Source organism: Aulostomus chinensis, chromosome 1, assembly GCF_037954235.1.
Source record: "Aulostomus chinensis isolate RoL2024-O1b breed Wild chromosome 1, RoL_Achi_v1.0, whole genome shotgun sequence".
In the NCBI taxonomy this organism is placed as follows: Eukaryota; Metazoa; Chordata; class Actinopteri; order Syngnathiformes; family Aulostomidae; genus Aulostomus; species Aulostomus chinensis.
In genome coordinates this window covers 16429796-16448171 of record NC_141320.1, presented here as the reverse complement: position 1 = coordinate 16448171, position 18376 = coordinate 16429796, and the positions used below count along the sequence as shown (strand labels likewise).

At 41.8% G+C, this 18376-nt stretch overlaps 1 non-coding gene across 1 annotated transcript; it reads right to left on the bottom strand.

The window, feature by feature from the left end:
* Positions 1-3533: 3533 nt before the first annotated feature.
* On the bottom strand, positions 3534-3605 carry trnah-gug (transfer RNA histidin (anticodon GUG)). Its single transcript has one exon. It is a non-coding gene; the product is annotated as a tRNA-His (tRNA).
* Between the last annotated feature and the right edge of the window lie 14771 nt (positions 3606-18376).

Sequence of the window (18376 nt, the reverse complement as noted above, 5' to 3'; positions counted from 1 at the left end):
CCTGAGTCATTGTGTATCCTGGCTGCATTCAGTGCTTTCACCGCTGCAGCCTAGCTTGATTGCCAGTCAGGACAGGTGTTATTAAGAATGGAAGAGGGGACAGTTTTGGCAGGACAAGTTGCTCCACATTCAGGAGATGGTGGGAAGTTTCAAAGCTGCCATAAATCTTGATGACAAACTCCTTCACTGTGTGGTTCAGAGTCCCTGGTTTAATTGCAGCTTTGACCTGAGCAGGTGTTCATCCACATCTCAGTAACAGGGGACACTTTATCACAGCAGTGGACAAACATCAGCATTCATCAACCAGCAGCTCCTCTGATCAACAGAACAAGTTAAAGTATTCTCAGAAGGACGGCATGGATCCCTCTACCTCTCACATGCTAAGCTAGCACTCTACCATTGGAGCTAAGTCCCTGCTAATGAGCACAGCAGATAATGCAGGTTGACCTTCATGCAGGGTTTAATGAGCGTCACCACTTGAAGCTTCTCTGGTTCAACAAACCCTTGGGACCAAGACACGAATTGTAACCTGTGCAGGTCCAGACCCATACTGAAGTTGGTGGAGACAATTGTTTCAACCAGGGACTGAATGAAAAGACTTGCCCAGACTCCAGCTCACTCTTCTGAGCAGACCCCTCATCTCTGTGTGGAGTAAACATCAGAGGTGGGGGGTGCAGGTTCTGCTTTGACCTCCTGACCTCCTGGGTAAAGCAGTGGAGATGTTGAGCTTGAAGGAGTTGATGGCCTCCTTCATCTTCTCATTGGTTTGCTAAACTCAGCATCATGAAGTGTTGCTGAAATTCAACATGTCAGCTGAGGCCAGAGATTCCTGCGTTCCCTGAGTCCTTGAGTGTCGTCTCTGTTGTTTGAAAGCACAAAGCTGTTCCTGATGGTCCAGTGTGTCAGATTCTGGGCTCTCACAGCTGTAACTGGGGTTTGAGCTCCGTTAAGGGACTGGTTTTGTGGAGAGAACCAAGCAGAAGAATTGACAGTTTCAGCAGGAAAGGTGACCATTGCTCCACAACCTCAGTCCCAGGATTCATTCCTGCTTCACCCAGCATGGCCCTATGATCAACAAAAATGAACTGCCAGTGGAGGTCCTCAGTAATCCAGGTCATGGTTTCTCTAGATTGCTGTGTTGTACTCAGGACACTTGCAAATATCAGCCTCTTTCCTCCATGATCTCTCATTCTTTCTGTTCTCTCCATTTCTCCTCTTCGTTTCTACTCCTTGCTGACTGTTGTTCCTCATTTGTGGCAGAGTTCAGTCAGCGGACCGGACATTTTGCCACTGCACTGTCCATCATCAGGGCATTTAACATCCAGGACTGGCTCCCAGATCATGGCCATGACCTCATCCCCTGCACCAGTGGACAGTTCATCAAGGATGGCAAACATGTGGGTCTCAATTCCCCTCCATCTTTGTAGGTTGGTTACATTTCCTCCTGGTCTTTAATCCATCTTTAGTTGACATTCTTCTGTTGAGCCCAGTTTGTTGACTGCCAGGCTGTCTTACTTTTCAATGGTACAACAGCAGACAGCAAGAGGGTTGCTATGGTGCAGTTGGTAAAAATCCCTATCTATGGTCTGCAGAAATATGCTGGGAGTTCTTTTTTATTATGAACCAGAATTCAAAGACTGACCAAGGAAACCAAAGCACAGAATTTAGAGATCAAAGAAAGAAATCAAAGACAGAACCTGAAGATCAGGAAATGGCACAGATCAATGAGATCCATGGACTCATCAGTGAAGGTTTTCTTTTGGTTCATGGTCACTTGTTGTTGTACTGGTATGATGATGTCAGACCCTTCCCATTCAGTTCAAACAGACTCCAAAGTGTAGCTGTGATGCAGAGGGCAGCAGCCTTGTGCTTGGTACCGTCATGGTTCTCTGCATTGTTAGCAAACTCACCAAAGACCTCCCTGAAAGCAGGATCATTTTCCCACAGTGCTTTTTTAACCAAGTACCAATTTGTCCCTCTTTAAAAAAAACAACAAAGATGAGATCAGACTGAGATGGACGAGATGATATGGATGTGATTTATGGCTTTCAAACTCCAAATATTCAATTTTTCTTCAGGGCTTTTGAGAGGTTCTGGGTAATGAATGAAAATTTAAGTTGGGCAAAAACGACATGCGGGGTCACTGTGTGTGTTTACACGTGTGTGTATTTCTTGTTTTATGGTGTTGGAGACCATTTCCATCATCAACACTGATCAGGAGTCCTCGTCCTCATGGGGACCAAAGACCGGCCCTGATGCAGCGCAATGCAGTTTGTGAGTTCTTTCAGAGTGAAGGTCTGGATTGAGTTTAGTTTCAAATAAAGATTAAGATTCAGTTGGTTAAGATTCAGATTAAGATTAAGGTTAGGCTGCACATAGAATGAAGTTGATCGAATGTTCTCATAAGAATAGCTGGGCACACCTGAGTGTGTTTACATGCAGACTTCCTCTTGTGACAACTGATGTCATTGGAAACCATCTTGAGGACATTTGGAGAAAGTTCAATCATTCAGCTGCAGTTACAGTGACTTACAACACTGCAACAACAACAAAAAAACACCCTCCACAAACACTCTTGTCCAACATTTGTGCCCAAATTTTCTCCTCATGAGGCACCAAATCAAGTCAAGTCAGTTTTATTTGTTTAGAACCAAATCACTACAAAAACAGCCATGAAGTTGATCTGGTTGGCACTGGTATTTTTTCTTGCTGCAGCTCATTTCCAGCTCTTAACAAGAACTCAGGAGTGATTCAGGAGAAGAGTTTCAGAACAGCCCAGGTTGGGGACTGGAATTTTGAACTTTCCCCTAAAACCAAACAACCTTGGGAGGTAAAACCTCCAATCCTAGCCACTCAGATGCAGCAGCAGAAGAAGCTGTCATCTACCCTGACAGTCAGAGCATCAAGTCAAGGAAACATCAACCATCTTGTATGTGGAGTCTGGATTCTTTTCTAGAATGAGACGGCAGTGACAGTCCTGCCAAGTGACAACACTGACATGACTGGATGACTTCAGTCACGTGACTGGATGACTTCAGTCACATGACTGGATGACCTGAATGAATAAGAAATCAAATATAAAAATGCTTTATTTTAAGATCTAGAATATCTTGTGAATATCTGGAGCTTCATTCCAGCAGCAGACCTCCTCAGGTGATGACTTCATATTTGACATGTTGACCATTCAATGAGACTCATTGTCAGTCCATTGAAATCTACTGGTGTTCCTGGTGAGTTGATTTAACAACATGAGCTGACAGAATCTACGTTCAGGTAGGAACCACCACATCCAGGGGTCTGGACCTTTGAGCAGGCAGAGATCAAAGTAGCAGACTAAGCTAGCAGACGTTAGCATTGAGAAGAAACTGATACCTGAGCCTACTTTTGGGTCTGGTCAAGTGATGACACAATAACATGACATCATTTTCAGACTGACGCCTGCTCAGCACTGACCAAACACTGCCCTATTGCATTGTGGGAAATTTCTGCTTGGCTTGTGTCCATCAATACACACAAAGAAATTTAGCTCATGCTGCCGTGACCCGGATTCGAACCGGGGTTGCTGCGGCCACAACGCAGAGTACTAACCACTATACGATCACGGCTTCCTCAACAGCAGTTTGAGCTTCGATGTCTTTGTCTCATTGAGTGTTGCGGCGAACAGCTGTTGAACAGCTGATGGGCGACTGCGGCGGCCCCTGATGCAGGAGACGGGCCAGGCCCCGTTCAGAAGGTGGTGGATATTATTCTTGGTGTTTTCAGGGCATGTTTCGGCCTGTCAAATCCTGATCGGGGCCAGTTTGGTTGTGTTGTCTGCAGCATTATAAAGGTGGGTCAAACAATTTAGGTTGAGACGAAGGACGGCACGGGCAGAGCAGACGCAGGTCTTCATTCCACCCGCAGAGCTGTAGAGCATGGATCATGTCAAGGACTAAATGAGGGGAAAGAGAGCAGGAGAGCAGGGCAGAGACAAACACAGAGATTGTGTTTGGATAGGATATAGGACAAGGATATTTTCTTCCACCAGAGTCACCAACCATTGTGAGAGTTAACAACAGTCCACTTTCTGACTGAAGCAAAAGTAGACTTCAAAAGGTTTTTCTGATTCAACATAGCAGCTAAATTTCCATTTCCATTTCCTGAACAGGACAGGTTAAAAAAAGGGAATGTCATGACTTCCTCTGTATGTTAGAATATGAACGACTAAAAATGTTCATGCCCAGTTTTAAGTTAGAATTAAACTGAAAATACCAAAATCTCCCCTCTTCAGTCCTGTCACTCAGTGTTGTAAACTGTTTCAAACAAATTCTACTGTTCAACAGTTCAAGTGTTTCTAATGAAGCTGAATGTTCTCCTCTGCTTTCCTCAATTGGGTTTCTTTCATGTCCTCCTGAGATCAAAGACAGAATTCCAGGTACAAATAAATATACTATCAAAGCCCCCTGATGACATCATCATCAATTCTGTCTTTGATCTGGAGGCCCTTTCTTTAATCTTGGCTTTGATCTGACTAATGTTTCCTGACAGGTTGCTGTTTGCACTCCAGAGCAACCAGTAGTTGATCCTATCAGACCAGTCTGATGAACAAAGCTTTTCACTGTCAGTGGAATCACTGGGAAAAGAAACTCCTCCTGTCAGATGAAGGCTTCACTGTGTTGAGGAGGGTTTCTTCAGATGATTCTAGAAGAATAAATCAAAACCTCATCATTGAACATGAACATTAATCACTGATGACTGTTTTAACTGAACCTACTGGATACTGTGGTGCCTGATGAGGAGACAACTTGGGTACAAAGTTGCAGAAGAGGGTTTTTGGAGAGGAGATTTAGATGAGATGGTTTCCAAATCAAATCGGTTGTTACAAGGGAAAGTCTGCATGGAAACACACACACAAACACACACACAAACACACACACACACACACACACACACACACACACACACACACACACACACACACAGAGTCCTACTGACTAACCCATGTTTTTCTTCACTTAAACCACCACTGGAGTATTGAAAGAGATTGCATGAGACACCATCAACTTAAATTAAAAACCCCTGACTGCCTTTAATTCCCTCCTGGCTAAAGGAAATTAGACAGACCAGCCCCTAGAGCGAGCCTGCATGGTGGTGCAGTGGTTAGCACTGTGCCCTTACAGCAAGAAGGTTCCAGGTTCGAGTTTTGGCTCGGGCGCGGGATCTTTCTGTGTGGAGTCTCCATGTTCTCCCCGTGCCGGCGTGCGTCCTCTCTGATACTCCAGCTTCCTCCCACAGTCCAAAAACATGCAATTTGGGGACGAGGCTGATTGGATTCTCTAAATTGACCGTAGGTATGAGTGTGAATGGTTGTTTGTCTCTGTGTGTTGGCCCTGCGATGGACTGGCGACCTGTCCAGGGTGAACCCCGCCTCTCGCCCATAGATGCTGGGATAGGCTCCAGCCCCCCCGCGACCCTTACTAGTAAGGAATAAGCAGAAGATGACGATGGATGGCCCATAGAGTGGAGGTGAGACCACAACCATGCTCTACAATCAATATTTACATCAAACCAGCACCATCTCAACAACTTAACCTGACTAAATATATACATGATTCCAGACTACTACACCAACTCAGTCATACATCCACATAATCAATTCAATGAACCTTGTCTGTGATTGTACCCCCTCCCCCATCTGGGAGCAAAGGTTTGCACCTACAGCTCTTAAGGAGCTTCCTTGGGCCACTCTCCCCTTTTGGCTCCACCCCCTTTAAGGAAACCACCAGGAAGAGGTGAGGACTGACCGTGACGACTGAAACTGCCACATTTACATGACACAAACTAGATCAACACTAAATACCAGGCCTTGCACAGTGATTCCCACTGACTGACACTGGGGTCTTCATTTTCCACAGGCAGGATGGCCGGTCCCCCTGTGCTTCCCAGGTCCCTCCCTGGAACACATGGCAGAGAAAAAGTTTCACTTGTTTGCTGATTCAATAAACCTGACCATTAACATGTGTGTGTGTGCCTCTAATTTACATAAACTGTTAATACCAAGACAAATGCTACCTTCAATTAATCATTGATGTCATGGAACCCTTGGTCTCCATTACATTGGTCAACCAGAGAAGCTTCAACTGGTGACGCTCATTAAACCATGCATGAAGGTCAAGGTGCATTATCTGCTGCGCTCCTTAACAGGGGAATTAGCTCCAATGGTAGAGCGCTAGCTTAGCATGTGAGCAGTAGAGGGATCGATGCCCTCCTTCTCAGAATACTTTAACTTGTTCTGTTGATCAGAGGAGCTGCTGGGTGTTGAATGCTGATGTTTGTCCACTGCTGTGATAAAGTGTCCCCAGCAAGTCATCACCCTGTAAAGCACCAAATAACAAAAGTTACACTTTACAAGTAGAACAGGTCCAGTTCAACACTCCTTAAATGAATTTACACCCAACAATTCTTCATGAGCAAGCACATCCTAGCTTAGGCCCAACTTTTCTTGGCGCTCTCCCAGATGCTTGGGAGCTTCTGGGGGAGCGCTAGTTGGGCCTAAGCCAGGAGCTAAGCTAAGATGGTCTGCACCAGCTAGTGAGGGTTGGCTAGCTCTCGCAGCTTTTGGTGCAGAGCCGCTGCTGGTCCAATTCAACATCGCTAAGCCTCACCTCCAACACAACAAAAAAACTACATTTAACACACTTATCAGTATCACGAAAGGAGGCAGAGGAGGAAGAAAACATGTGGCACTCTGAGCAGGAGAGAGGAGGACAAGAGGGAGAAGCCATCGGTAGCTTAGCGTGTTTACAAGGCAGAAAGACTGTTGCTACCAGAATGATGGTCTTTTAAACTTCAGCCAAATAAAGCAAGTAGGTATTAATTTTTGGTTGTCAATTAGTCAACGAAATAAGGAATTAGCAGGGAGGATCACACTTTAGCAAGCACAATGAAGCAAGGCTCTACGTTCAGCAACACAGAAAAAGGACTTGAGGTCACACGCTTCCTGCAACCAAGGTCAAAAATCCAGGACGGACGAAGGGGAGGACAACAAAGACAAAGACACAAGAAACAGAGATAATAACCATAAACTCCATAACAACCATAACAAATATAACCATACAGAACATATATAACAAATATAACAAGAAAAGTATTAAAAGATGTGTCACCTCTGGTCAAATACCCTGATTTGCATTTGTGTCTCTCAGCATTTTCATTTTCATGTTAAAGCCTCTAGAATGAGGGGATGAATGCTGCAAAATGGAACAGCAACATTGAACCCAAGTACAGGATTGGTGGGAGACTGATGGTCGCTGTTTGGGTTTTTGAAGAACAAGGAGGGCATGGCTTCAAGTTGGATTCTCAGAGACTATTTCCCCAACCTCTACATTGGAATCTGCACTGCCATCCAGTCACATGACTGAAGTCATCCAGTCACATGACTGAAGTCATCCTGTCATGTCAGTGATGTCACTTGGCAGGACTGTCATTGCCGTCTCATTCCAGAAAAGAATCCGGACTCCACCTGTGGCTCCATGATAACTGATGGACCTCTGGTTGGAGGCTGGATGATGATGTTTGGACTGGAAGGAAAACTCCTTGTCCAAATTCCATTGTGTTCAAGTTTAAAGTCCCACAATCAGAAGTAGCTGAATCTGACAGGTGGAGGTTTGGAACTACAAGATGGTGATGTTTTCTTGACTTGATGCTCTGACTGTCAGGGTGGATGACAGCTTCTTCTGCTGCTGCATCTGAGTGGCTATGATTGGAGGTTTTACCTCCCAAGGTTGTCTGGTTCCAGGGGAAATTTTAGAATTCCAGTCCCCAACCTTGGCTGTTCTGAAACTCTTCTCCTGAATCACTCCTGAGCTGCAGCAAGAACAAATACCAGTGCCAACCAGATCAACTTAATGGCTGCTAACAGCCTCAGACACTTGATTTCCATCAATCTGGAGCCAAGAAGGCCCTCACCTGTGGTTCTCCTCCAGGAGGGTCCAGGTTCTGCCATTGGGGCTCCTGGTGCCACTGCCAGAGAGCCTCAGCTGCACACTGCAACATTTCAACAGGAGATTGACATTCCTTCAAATGTCCTGACATCTGATTCCAATGGTTCTGTTCCATATTTATATTTTAAAATAAATCACACAATGAAAGCTGCCTCAGCTGCTTTAAGAGAGAGAACAAGCTAAGAGATTTGAAACCAGTAAAATATGCTTTTCTGTCTGCAAACTAGTGAGGGGCATGGAAGGATATTTTACCACCAATCCAGAACCCAGACTTTAGTCATGTGATGAGATGGAGTCTCTGATTATGAAGTTAATGGACAAAATGTGACTTGAAAGAAAACACATTTCTTCAGTAGACTTTGATCCAACATTGAAGTTAGAGTTTAGTGGCTGCTCCATGTTGGAGGAAAGCAGGCGATGTTGGACCATCACAGGGAAGCTCCTTTGCCTCCTCTGCTGCCAGTTCAACCACTCACTCCCATCAGTGGAGAGCAGCTTCAACTGGGTTTAGAATTTACCATTGTGGATGCATAGGAATGTGGAGAAAATGTCCTTTGTCAGAAGTGGGATTTGAACCCACGCCTGCAGGAGAGACTGCGACCTGAACGCAGCGCCTTAGACCGGCCATCCTGACAGACAGTGACAGTTGCAGACTTCAATATCAAATGAATTCATTCACTGACAAAGTAGAATTTTTTCCACAGGAGCTACTGGCTCCTTAGTTGTTACATTTATTGTTAACATTAAACACACAGTCTGAGTTCATGGCAGTAAGAAATGAACCAGAACATTTGAACCACGTAACATCTCTTGATCAGTTTGTTACATGGGACACATTCCAGACAGGAAGGTCCTTCTGAGACTTGAACTGGGATCACTGGACCCAGAGTCCAGAGGGCTCACCATTCCACCATGGAACCAAACACAAAGAGGAGGTTCCTCTAAATACCACTTGACATCACCTGCAATCAACCTGTTGATATTTGGAGGTTCATCTTGCTCTTGTTCCAGACTACATTGGCAAAAGGATCATGAACCACAAGGAAATCATGGAACTCCAGATTGATTCAGGACTTTCTAACTCCATCGTATGACCTGGGAGCAAAGACTGGCCAGGCCTTCCTTAATTTATCAGTTAATTACTGCTTCAACAAACATGCCACTTAATTAAGTTACCAGAATTTCTCTCATTGAAAAACCCACCAGCCTGATTTCTTGACATGACATGAAAAATTCTCCAAGAACCCACAGTTGGGTGGAAAGATACCAGGTTAACCAGGAGGAGTCCTGTTCCTGAACCATGGATGGAACAAAGTCCACTGGAAAACTCAGCAGTTCCTGAGTGCCAGATCCATCCGGGAGCTTGGGTCTCCCCTTGACTGTGGTGATCCATGAGATCAAGGAGGACAGAGGAAAGAAGGATCCTGTTGGAGATCTCCTCCCTTCTTCCTCCACTTCACTACTACTTGGATGTCAGGAAAATGAGGTACTTTACTCAAATGAGGTATTAGGAGTTTCCTGTTTGACAAGAAGGAAGTCAGAGGTTCATACCTCACTTGTTGGTGGTGCCCTCAACCTGCTGAGAGCATCACTTAGTTCTCTACAGAGAAACATGGCAGCTCTGCTGAAGGCTGCAGGAAACCTGCTGGAACTGAGACTTGGACTCAGATCACTGGATTCAAAGTCCAGGGTGCCAACAGGTCCACCAGGGCATCTGTGCTTTACTTACCGTGTAAAAAGGACCACAGTGGTCGTCTGGTTTTAATTTAACAAACAAATACGGTTGAAAACTTTGAGACAGAGACACAGGGCTCTTATTTGAAGGGCCATGGGATGGGAAATATCCCAGACCTCTGAGATCAGAGCGCTCACTTTGATCTCAGGGTCCTGACTTTGGGGGTTCTTCCTTTGGTCTTCAAATACTTGTGGTTTTTATTGGCAGAACTTTCAACTTGCATGCAAAGAGAATCACAGTCAATGGAAACCCAGCAGACAGTGTTTATTTCTAATAAATCAGACAATCGCACAAATGAGAATGAAAGGAAAAAACAATAAAATGTTTTAAAATCCTTCTCCACTCTAAAGCTTTTTAAAGTTCATTTGAAGGTTCAAAGGTGGAGGAGAGGAGGTCACCCTGATCCTCCCTGTCGTCACTGCCAGGATTCTTTCTTCTGGTGCTGTGGTTCTTCTGATGAAGGGGGCGTGATGTTTGCTGTCTCAGGCTCCACCAAATGTCCTCTTTAGGATGCCACAATGTGGCCTCTTCACTGCTCCATCTTCCCTGCATCGGAGACACCAGGGTTCCTCCTGGTGCCGACCCCATCGTCCTTCTACCCAATGGTGCGGCCATGGATCCTCAGAGGAGGCTGGGATCCTTCTTCTCATCAGAGCCACAGTTTTTCCTGTAGGGAACAACAGGAGCTTTGTTGTAATGTTTTGCTTGGTGTTTCCTGCTCAGAGCGTCAGGATCTGTGACGCCATCTTGTGGTAGGGGGTCATCATCTTGTTGTGTGGTAGTGGATTCATTGATCTTCTGTTTCAACACATTCAATTTCATTATCCTACAAGTCAAAGTACATTTGGTGTGGAGTTTTAGTTTCTGGCCTCAATCATAACGTGTGCCTTTCTTCTTCATGAACATTTCTCAGCTTTGTAAGTTTATTCTAGTTTTTCTTCCTCACTTTTCTATTCCATTGTTGTTGAAGATTCGACTGCAGGTTGGAGTTCCCTGTTGACTGAAGCAGAAAAAGGAACAAAAAGCTGGAGGCTGTCAGAGCTCCAAGTTGGGGGCTGATATTAAAGTAGGAGATGAACACATCCAGGTTAGCATCCCTCTCAGAAGCTGCTACTTTAGCTCTTCAGAGTACAGCAGCCTAGCATAGCTTCATCTGGCCAGTTAGTGGCCCACTTTGTCTGGGATATCAGGTTAAAGGTTCTTCACAGCTCTGAATGAAGGCTTTCTAAAGTGTTAACCAGTACTCCAGTTGTAAAAAACAATCAGGGGGGATGGTAGATTTTGATGTTTAGGAACAGATCATTTGTGCTGATGACAGCGCATCAGGTGAGAGACCAACAGTGTACCCTTACTCCTCTCAAACAACATGCATGCTATGGATATCACCTGACTGCTACTCCTGTCATTGATCTTGACCAAGCCCCCAGGCTGACACTGCTACCACTGCTCCTACATAGTGAGAGTCAAATGCAGAGGACATTTTCCCACCGGGTGCAAGTGCAACTTCATACTCATGCTACCTATAAATCTGGGAATTCTTCTATATTTTGAAACAAAACATTCTCAAGTCAAGTCCATTTTAATGAAAGTGCAAGAGCAAAAGAATGAAACAAATGTACTGTGGCAGGATGGCGCTACACTCCCCACCATGAGGGGCAGTGTGGCAGACGATAGTGAGTGGTCACCTTGCAGTAGACCTGGTCCGACCCTTCTCCGTCCTTTCCACTTCCTCTCCCTCCTTTACGGAGCCGACAGCCGTGCGTGGTGGCGTCTCGCTGGTCAGCAGATCGGTTACAAACAAAGGTACCTCAAAACCTCAAAATAATGCGACAGTGATGTCGGAAGAATTGCTAATGATCTCAAAATGATGCTAACAGTAATGTAGTGATAGTTGCTAATAAACTCAAAGTGATGCTGACACGAATGTAGTAAGAGTTGCTCCCAACCTCAAAATAATGCGACAGTGATGTTTGAAGAATTGCTAATGATCTCAAAGTGATGTGACAGTAATGGATTAAGAATTGCTAATGAACTAAAAAAGATGCTAAATGTAATGTAGAAAGTGTTTTGAACAACCTCAAAGTAATGCTGACAGTCGTGTAGTAAGAGTTGCTACTAACAACAAAATAATGCTACAGTGATGTCGGAAGAATTGCTAATGAACTCAAAATGATGCTAACAGTAATGTAGTGAAAGTTTCGAATAACCTCAAAGTAATGCTGACAGTCATGTAGTAAGAGTTGCTTCGAACCTCAAAATAATGCAACAGTGATGTTGGAAACATTGCTAATGAACTCAAAATGATGCCAACAGTAATGTAGTGATAGTTGCTATAAACTCAGTGATTCTTTCAGTAATGAAGTCAAAGTTTCGAACAACCTCAAAGTGATGCTGACAGTCATGTAGTAAGAGTTGCTACTAACCTCAAAACAATGCAATTGTAATGTAGTAAGAGTTGCTACGAACCTCCAAAAAATGCGACAGTGATGTCGGAAGAATTGCTTATGATCTCAAAATGATGTGACAGTGATGGAGTCAGAATTGCTAATGAACTCAAAATGATGCTAACAGTAATGTAGTGATAGTTGCGAATAAACTCAGTGAGGCTTACAGTAATGTCGTAAGTGTTTCGAACAATTTCAAATGATGCTGAAAGTCATGTAGTAAAAGTTGCTACAAACCTCAAAATATTGCGACAGTGATGTCGTAGGAATTGCTAATGAAATCAAGATGATGCTAACAGCAATGTAGTGATAGTTGCTAAGAAACTCAGTGATGCTTACAGTAAAGTAGTAAGAGTTTCGAATAACCTCAAAGTGATGCTGACAGTCATTTAGTAAGAGTTGCTAATGAACTCAGTTCAATGCTATAGTGATGTCGTGAGAATTGCTCAACAACTCAAAATGATGCAAACAGTAATGTAGTGATAGTTGCTAATAAACTCAAAGTGATGCTGACAGTCATGTAGTAAGAGTTGCTAGGAACCTTAAAATATTGCAACAATAATGTAGTAAGAGTTGCTACGAACCTCAAAATATTGCGACAGTGATGTCGGAAGGATTGCTAATGAACTCAAGATGATGCTAACAGTAATGTAGTGATAGTTGCGAAGAAACTCAGTGATGCTTAAAGTAATGTAGTAAGAGTTTCGAACAACCTCAAAGTGATGCTGACAGTCATGTAGTAAGAGTTGCTAATGAACTCAATTTAATGCTACAGTGATGTCGTGAGAATTGCTCAACAACTCAAAATGATGCTAACAGTAATGTAGTGATAGTTGCTAATAAACTCAAAGTGATGCTGACAGTAATATAGTAAGAGTTGCTACGAAACTTAAAATAATGCAACAATAATGTAGTAAGAGTTGCTCCGAACCTCAAAATATTGCGACAGTAATGTCGGAAGAATTGCTAATGAACTCAAGATGATGCTAACAGTAATGTAGTGATAGTTGCTAAGAAACTCAGTAATGCTTACAGTAATGTAGTAAGAGTTTCGAACAACCTCAAAGTGATGCTGACAGTCATGTAGCAAGAATTGCTACTAACCTCAATTTAATGCTACAGTGATGTCGTAAGAATTGCTAATAAACTCAAAATGATGCTAGCAGTAATGTAGTGATAGTTGCTAATCAACTCAGTTATGCTTACAGTAATGTAGTAAGAGTTTGGAACAACCTCAAAGTGATGCTGACGGTCATGTAGTAAGAGTTGCTACGAACCTCAAAACAATGCGACAGTGATGTCAGAAGAATTGCGAAAGATCTCAAAATGATGCGACAGTGATTTAGTAAGAATTGCTAATGAACTCAAAATGATGCTAACAGTAATGGAGTGAACGTTTCGAATAACCTCAAAGTCATGCTGACAGTAATGTAGTAAGTGTTTCGAACAACCTCAAAGTGATGCTGACAATCATGTAGTAAGAGTTGCTACGAACCTCAAAATAATGCGACAGTAATGTAGTAAAAGTTGCTACGAACCTCAAAATAATGCGACAGTGATGTCAGAAGAATTGCTAATGATCTCAAACTGATGGGACAGTGATGTCCTAAGAATTGCTAATGAACTCAAAATGATGCTAACAGTAATGTAGTGATAGTTGCTAATAAACTCAGTGATGCTTACAGTAATGTCGTAAGAGTTGCTACGAACATTTAAATAATGCAACAGTAATGTCGTAAGAGTTGCTACGAACCTTTAAATAATGCAACAGTAATGTAGTAAGAGTTGCTACGAACCTCAAAATAATGCGACAGTGATGTCGGAAGAATTGCTAATGATCTAAAAATGATGCGACAGTGATGTAGTAAGAATTGCTAATGAAGTCAAAATGACGCTAACAGTGATGGACTTAAAGTTGCTAATCAACTCAGTGATGCTTACAGTAATGCAGTACGTGTTTCGAACAACCTCAAAGTGATCCTGACAGTCATGTAGTAAGAGTTGCTACGAACCTCAAATAATGCGACAGTGATGTCAGAAGAATTGCTAAAGATCTCAAAATGATGCTACAGTGATGTCATAAGAATTGCTGATGAACTCAAAATGATGCTAACAGTAATGGAGTGAACGTTTCGAATAACCTCAAAGTGATGCTGACAGTCATGTACTAAGAGTTGCTACGAACCTCAAAATAATGCGACAGTGATGTAGTAAAAATTGCTACGAACCTCAAAATATTGCGACAGTGATGTCGGAAGAATTGCTCATGAACTCAAGAGGATGCTAACAGTAATGTAGTGATAGTTGCTCAGAAACTCAGTGATGCTTACAGTAATGTAGTAAGAGTTTCGAACAACCTCAAAGTGATGCTGACAGTCATTTAGTAAGAGTTGCTAATGAACTCAATTCAATGCTACAGTGATGTCGTGAGAATTGCTGATGAACTCAAAATGATGCAAACAGTAATGTAGTGATAGTTGCTAATGAACTCAAAGTGATGCTGACAGTAATGTAGTAAGAGTTGCTCCGAACCTTAAAATAATGCAACAATAATGTAGTAAGAGTTGCTACGAACCTCAAAATAATGCGACAGTGATGTCAGAAGAATTGCTAAAGATCTTAAAATGATGCGACAGTGATTTAGTAAGAATTGCTAATGAACTCAAAATGATGCTAACAGTAATGGAGGGAACGTTTCGAATAACCTCAAAGTGATGCTGACAGTCTTGTACTAAGAGTTGCTACGAACCTCAAAATATTGCGACAGTGATGTCGGAAGAACTGCTAATGATCTCAAAATGATGTGACAGTGATGTAGTAAGAATTGCTAATGAACTTAAAATGATGCCAACAGTAATGTGATAGTTGCAAAGAAACTCAGTGATGCTTACAGTAATGTAGTAAGAGTTGCTACGAACCTCAAAATATTGCGACAGTGATGTCGGAAGAATTGCTAATGATTTCAAAATGATGCGACAGTGATGTACTAAGAATTGCAAATGAACTCAAAATGATGCTAACAGTAATGGAGTGAAACTTTCGAATAACCTCAAAGTGATACTTACAGTTATGTAGTAAGTGTTGCTAAGAACCTCAAAATAATGCGACAGTAATGTAGTAAAAGTTGCTACGAACCTCAAAATATTGCAACAGTGATGTCGGAAGAATTGCTCATGAACTCAAAATGATGCTAACAGTAATGTAGTGATAGTTGCTAATCAACTCAGTGATGCTTACAGTAATGTAGGAAGAGTTTCGAACAACCTAAAGTGATGCTGACAGTCATTTAGTAAGAGTTGCTAATGAACTCAATTCAATGCTACAGTGATGTCGTGAGAATTGCTCATAAACTCAAAATGATGCGACAGTAATGTAGTGATAGTTGCTAATAAACTCAAAGTGATGATGACAGTAATGTAGTAAGAGTTGCTACGAACCTTAAAATAATGCAACAATAATGGAGTAAGAGTTGCTACGAACCTCAAAATAATGTGACAGTGATGTCAGAAGAATTGGTAATGATCTCAAAATGATGCAACAGTGCTGTCGGAAGAATTGCTAATGAACTCAAAATGATGCTAACAGTAATGGAGTGAACGTTTCGAATAACCTCAAAGTGATACTTACAGTCATGTAGTAAGTGTTACTACGAACCTCAAAATAATGCGACAGTAATGTAGTAAAAGTTGCTACGAACCTCAAAATATTGCGACAGTGATGTCGGAAGAATTGCTAATGAACTCAAGATGATGCTAACAGTAATGTAGTGATAGTTGCTAAGAAACTCAGTGATGCTTACAGTAATGTAGTAAGAGTTTCGAACAACCTCAAAGTGATGCTTGCAGTCATGTAGTTAGAGTTGCTACGAACCTCAAAATAATGCTACAGTGATGTCGTGAGAATTGCTCAACAACTCAAAATGATGCTCACAGTAATGTAGTGATAGTTGCTAATAAACTCAAAGTGATGCTGACAGTAATGTAGTAAGAGTTGCTACGAACCTTAAAATAATGAAACAATAATGTAGTTAGAGTTGCTACGAACCTCAAAATAATGCGACAGTGATGTCGGAAGAATTGCTAATGAACTCAAGATGATGCTAACAGTAATGTAGTGATAGTTGCAAAGAAACTCAGTAATGCTTACAGTAATGTAGTAAGAGTTTCGAACTACCTCAAAGTGATGCTGACAGTCATGTAGTAAGAGTTGCTAATGAACTCAATTTAGTGCTACAGTGAAGTCGTGAGAATTGCTCAACAACTCAAAATGATGCTAACAGTAATGTAGTGATAGCTGCTAATAAACTCAAAGTGATGCTGAGGGTAATGTAGTAAGAGTTGCTACGAACCTTAAAATAATGCAACAATAATGTAGTAAGAGTTGCTACGAACCTCAAAATATTGCGACATTGATGTCGGAAGAATTGCTAATGATCTCAAAATGATGAGACAGTGATGTAGTAAGAATTGCTAATGAACTCAAAATGATGCTAACAGTAATGGAGTGAAACTTTCGAATAACCTCAAAGTGATGTTGACAGTCATGTAGTTAGAGTTGCTAATGAACTCAATTAAATGCTACAGTGATGTCGTGAGAGTTGCTCATAAACTCAAAATGATGCTAACAGTAATGTAGTGATAGTTGCTAATCAACTCAGTGATGCTGACAGTCATGGAGGAAGTGTTTCGAAAAACTTCAAAGTGATGCTGACAGTCATTTAGTAAGAGTTGCTCATGAACTCAATTCAATGCTACAGTGATGTCGTGACAATTGCTCATAAACTCAAAATGATGCTAACAGTAATGTAGTGATAGTTGCTAATCAACTCAGTGATGCTTACAGTAATGTAGTAAGAGTTGCTACGAACCTCAAAATAATGCGACAGTAATGTAGTAAAAGTTGCTACGAACCTCAAAATATTGCGACAGTGATGTCGGAAGAATTGCTAATGAACTTAAAATGATGCTAACAGTAATGTAGTGGTAGTTGCTAATCAAGTCATTGATGCTTACAGTAATGTAGTTAGAGTTGCTACGAACCTCAAAATAATGCGACAGTGATGTCAGAAGAATTGCTTAAGATCTGAAAATGATGCGACAGTGATGTCAGAAGAATTGGTAATGATCTCAAAATGATGCTAACAGTAATGGAGTGAAACTTTCGAATAACCTCAAAGTGATGCTTACAGTCATGTAGTAAGAGTTGCTACGAACCTCAAAATAATGCGACAGTAATGTAGTGAAAGTTGCTACGAACCTCAAAATATTGCGACAGTGATGTCGGAAGAATTGCTGATGAACTCAAAATGATGCTAACAGTAATGTAGTGATAGTTGCTAATCAACTCAGTGATGCTGACAGTCATGGAGTAAGTGTTTCGAAAAACTTCAAAGTGATGCTGACAGTCATGTAGTAAGAGTTGCTAATGAACTCAATTCAATGCTAAAGTGATGTCGTGAGAATTGGTCATGAACTCAAAATGATGCTAAAAGTAATGGAGTGATAGTTGCTAATAAACTCAAAGTGATGCTGACAGTAATGTAGTAAGAGTTGCTACGAACCTTAAAATAATGCAACAATAATGTAGTAAGAGTTGCTACGAACCTCAAAATAATGTGACAGTGATGTCAGAAGAATTGCTCATGATCTCAAAATGATGCGACAGTGATTTAGTAAGAATTGCTAATGAACTCAAAATGATGCTAACAGTAATGGAGTGAACGTTTCGAATAACCTCAAAGTGATGCTGACAGTCATGTACTAAGAGTTGCTACGAACCTCAAAATAATGTCACAGTAATGTAGTAAAAGTTGCTACGAACCTCAAAATATTGCGACAGTGATGTCGGAAGAATTGCTAATGAACTCAAAATGATGCTAACAGTAATGTAGTGATAGTTGCGAATCAACTCAGTGATGCTCACAGTAATGTAGTAAGTCTTTCGAATAACCTCAAAGTGATGCTGACAGTCATGTATTAAGAGTTGCTACGAACCTCAAAATAATAAGACAGTAATGTAGTAAAAGTTGCTACGAACCTCAAAATATTGCGAAAGTGATGTCGGAAGAATTGCTAATGAACTTAAAATGATGCTAACAGTAATGTAGTGATATTTGCTAATCAAGTCAGTGATGCTTATAATAATGTAGTAAGTGTTTCGAACAACCTCAAAGTGATGCTGACAGTTATGTACGAAGAGTTGCTACGAATCTCTAA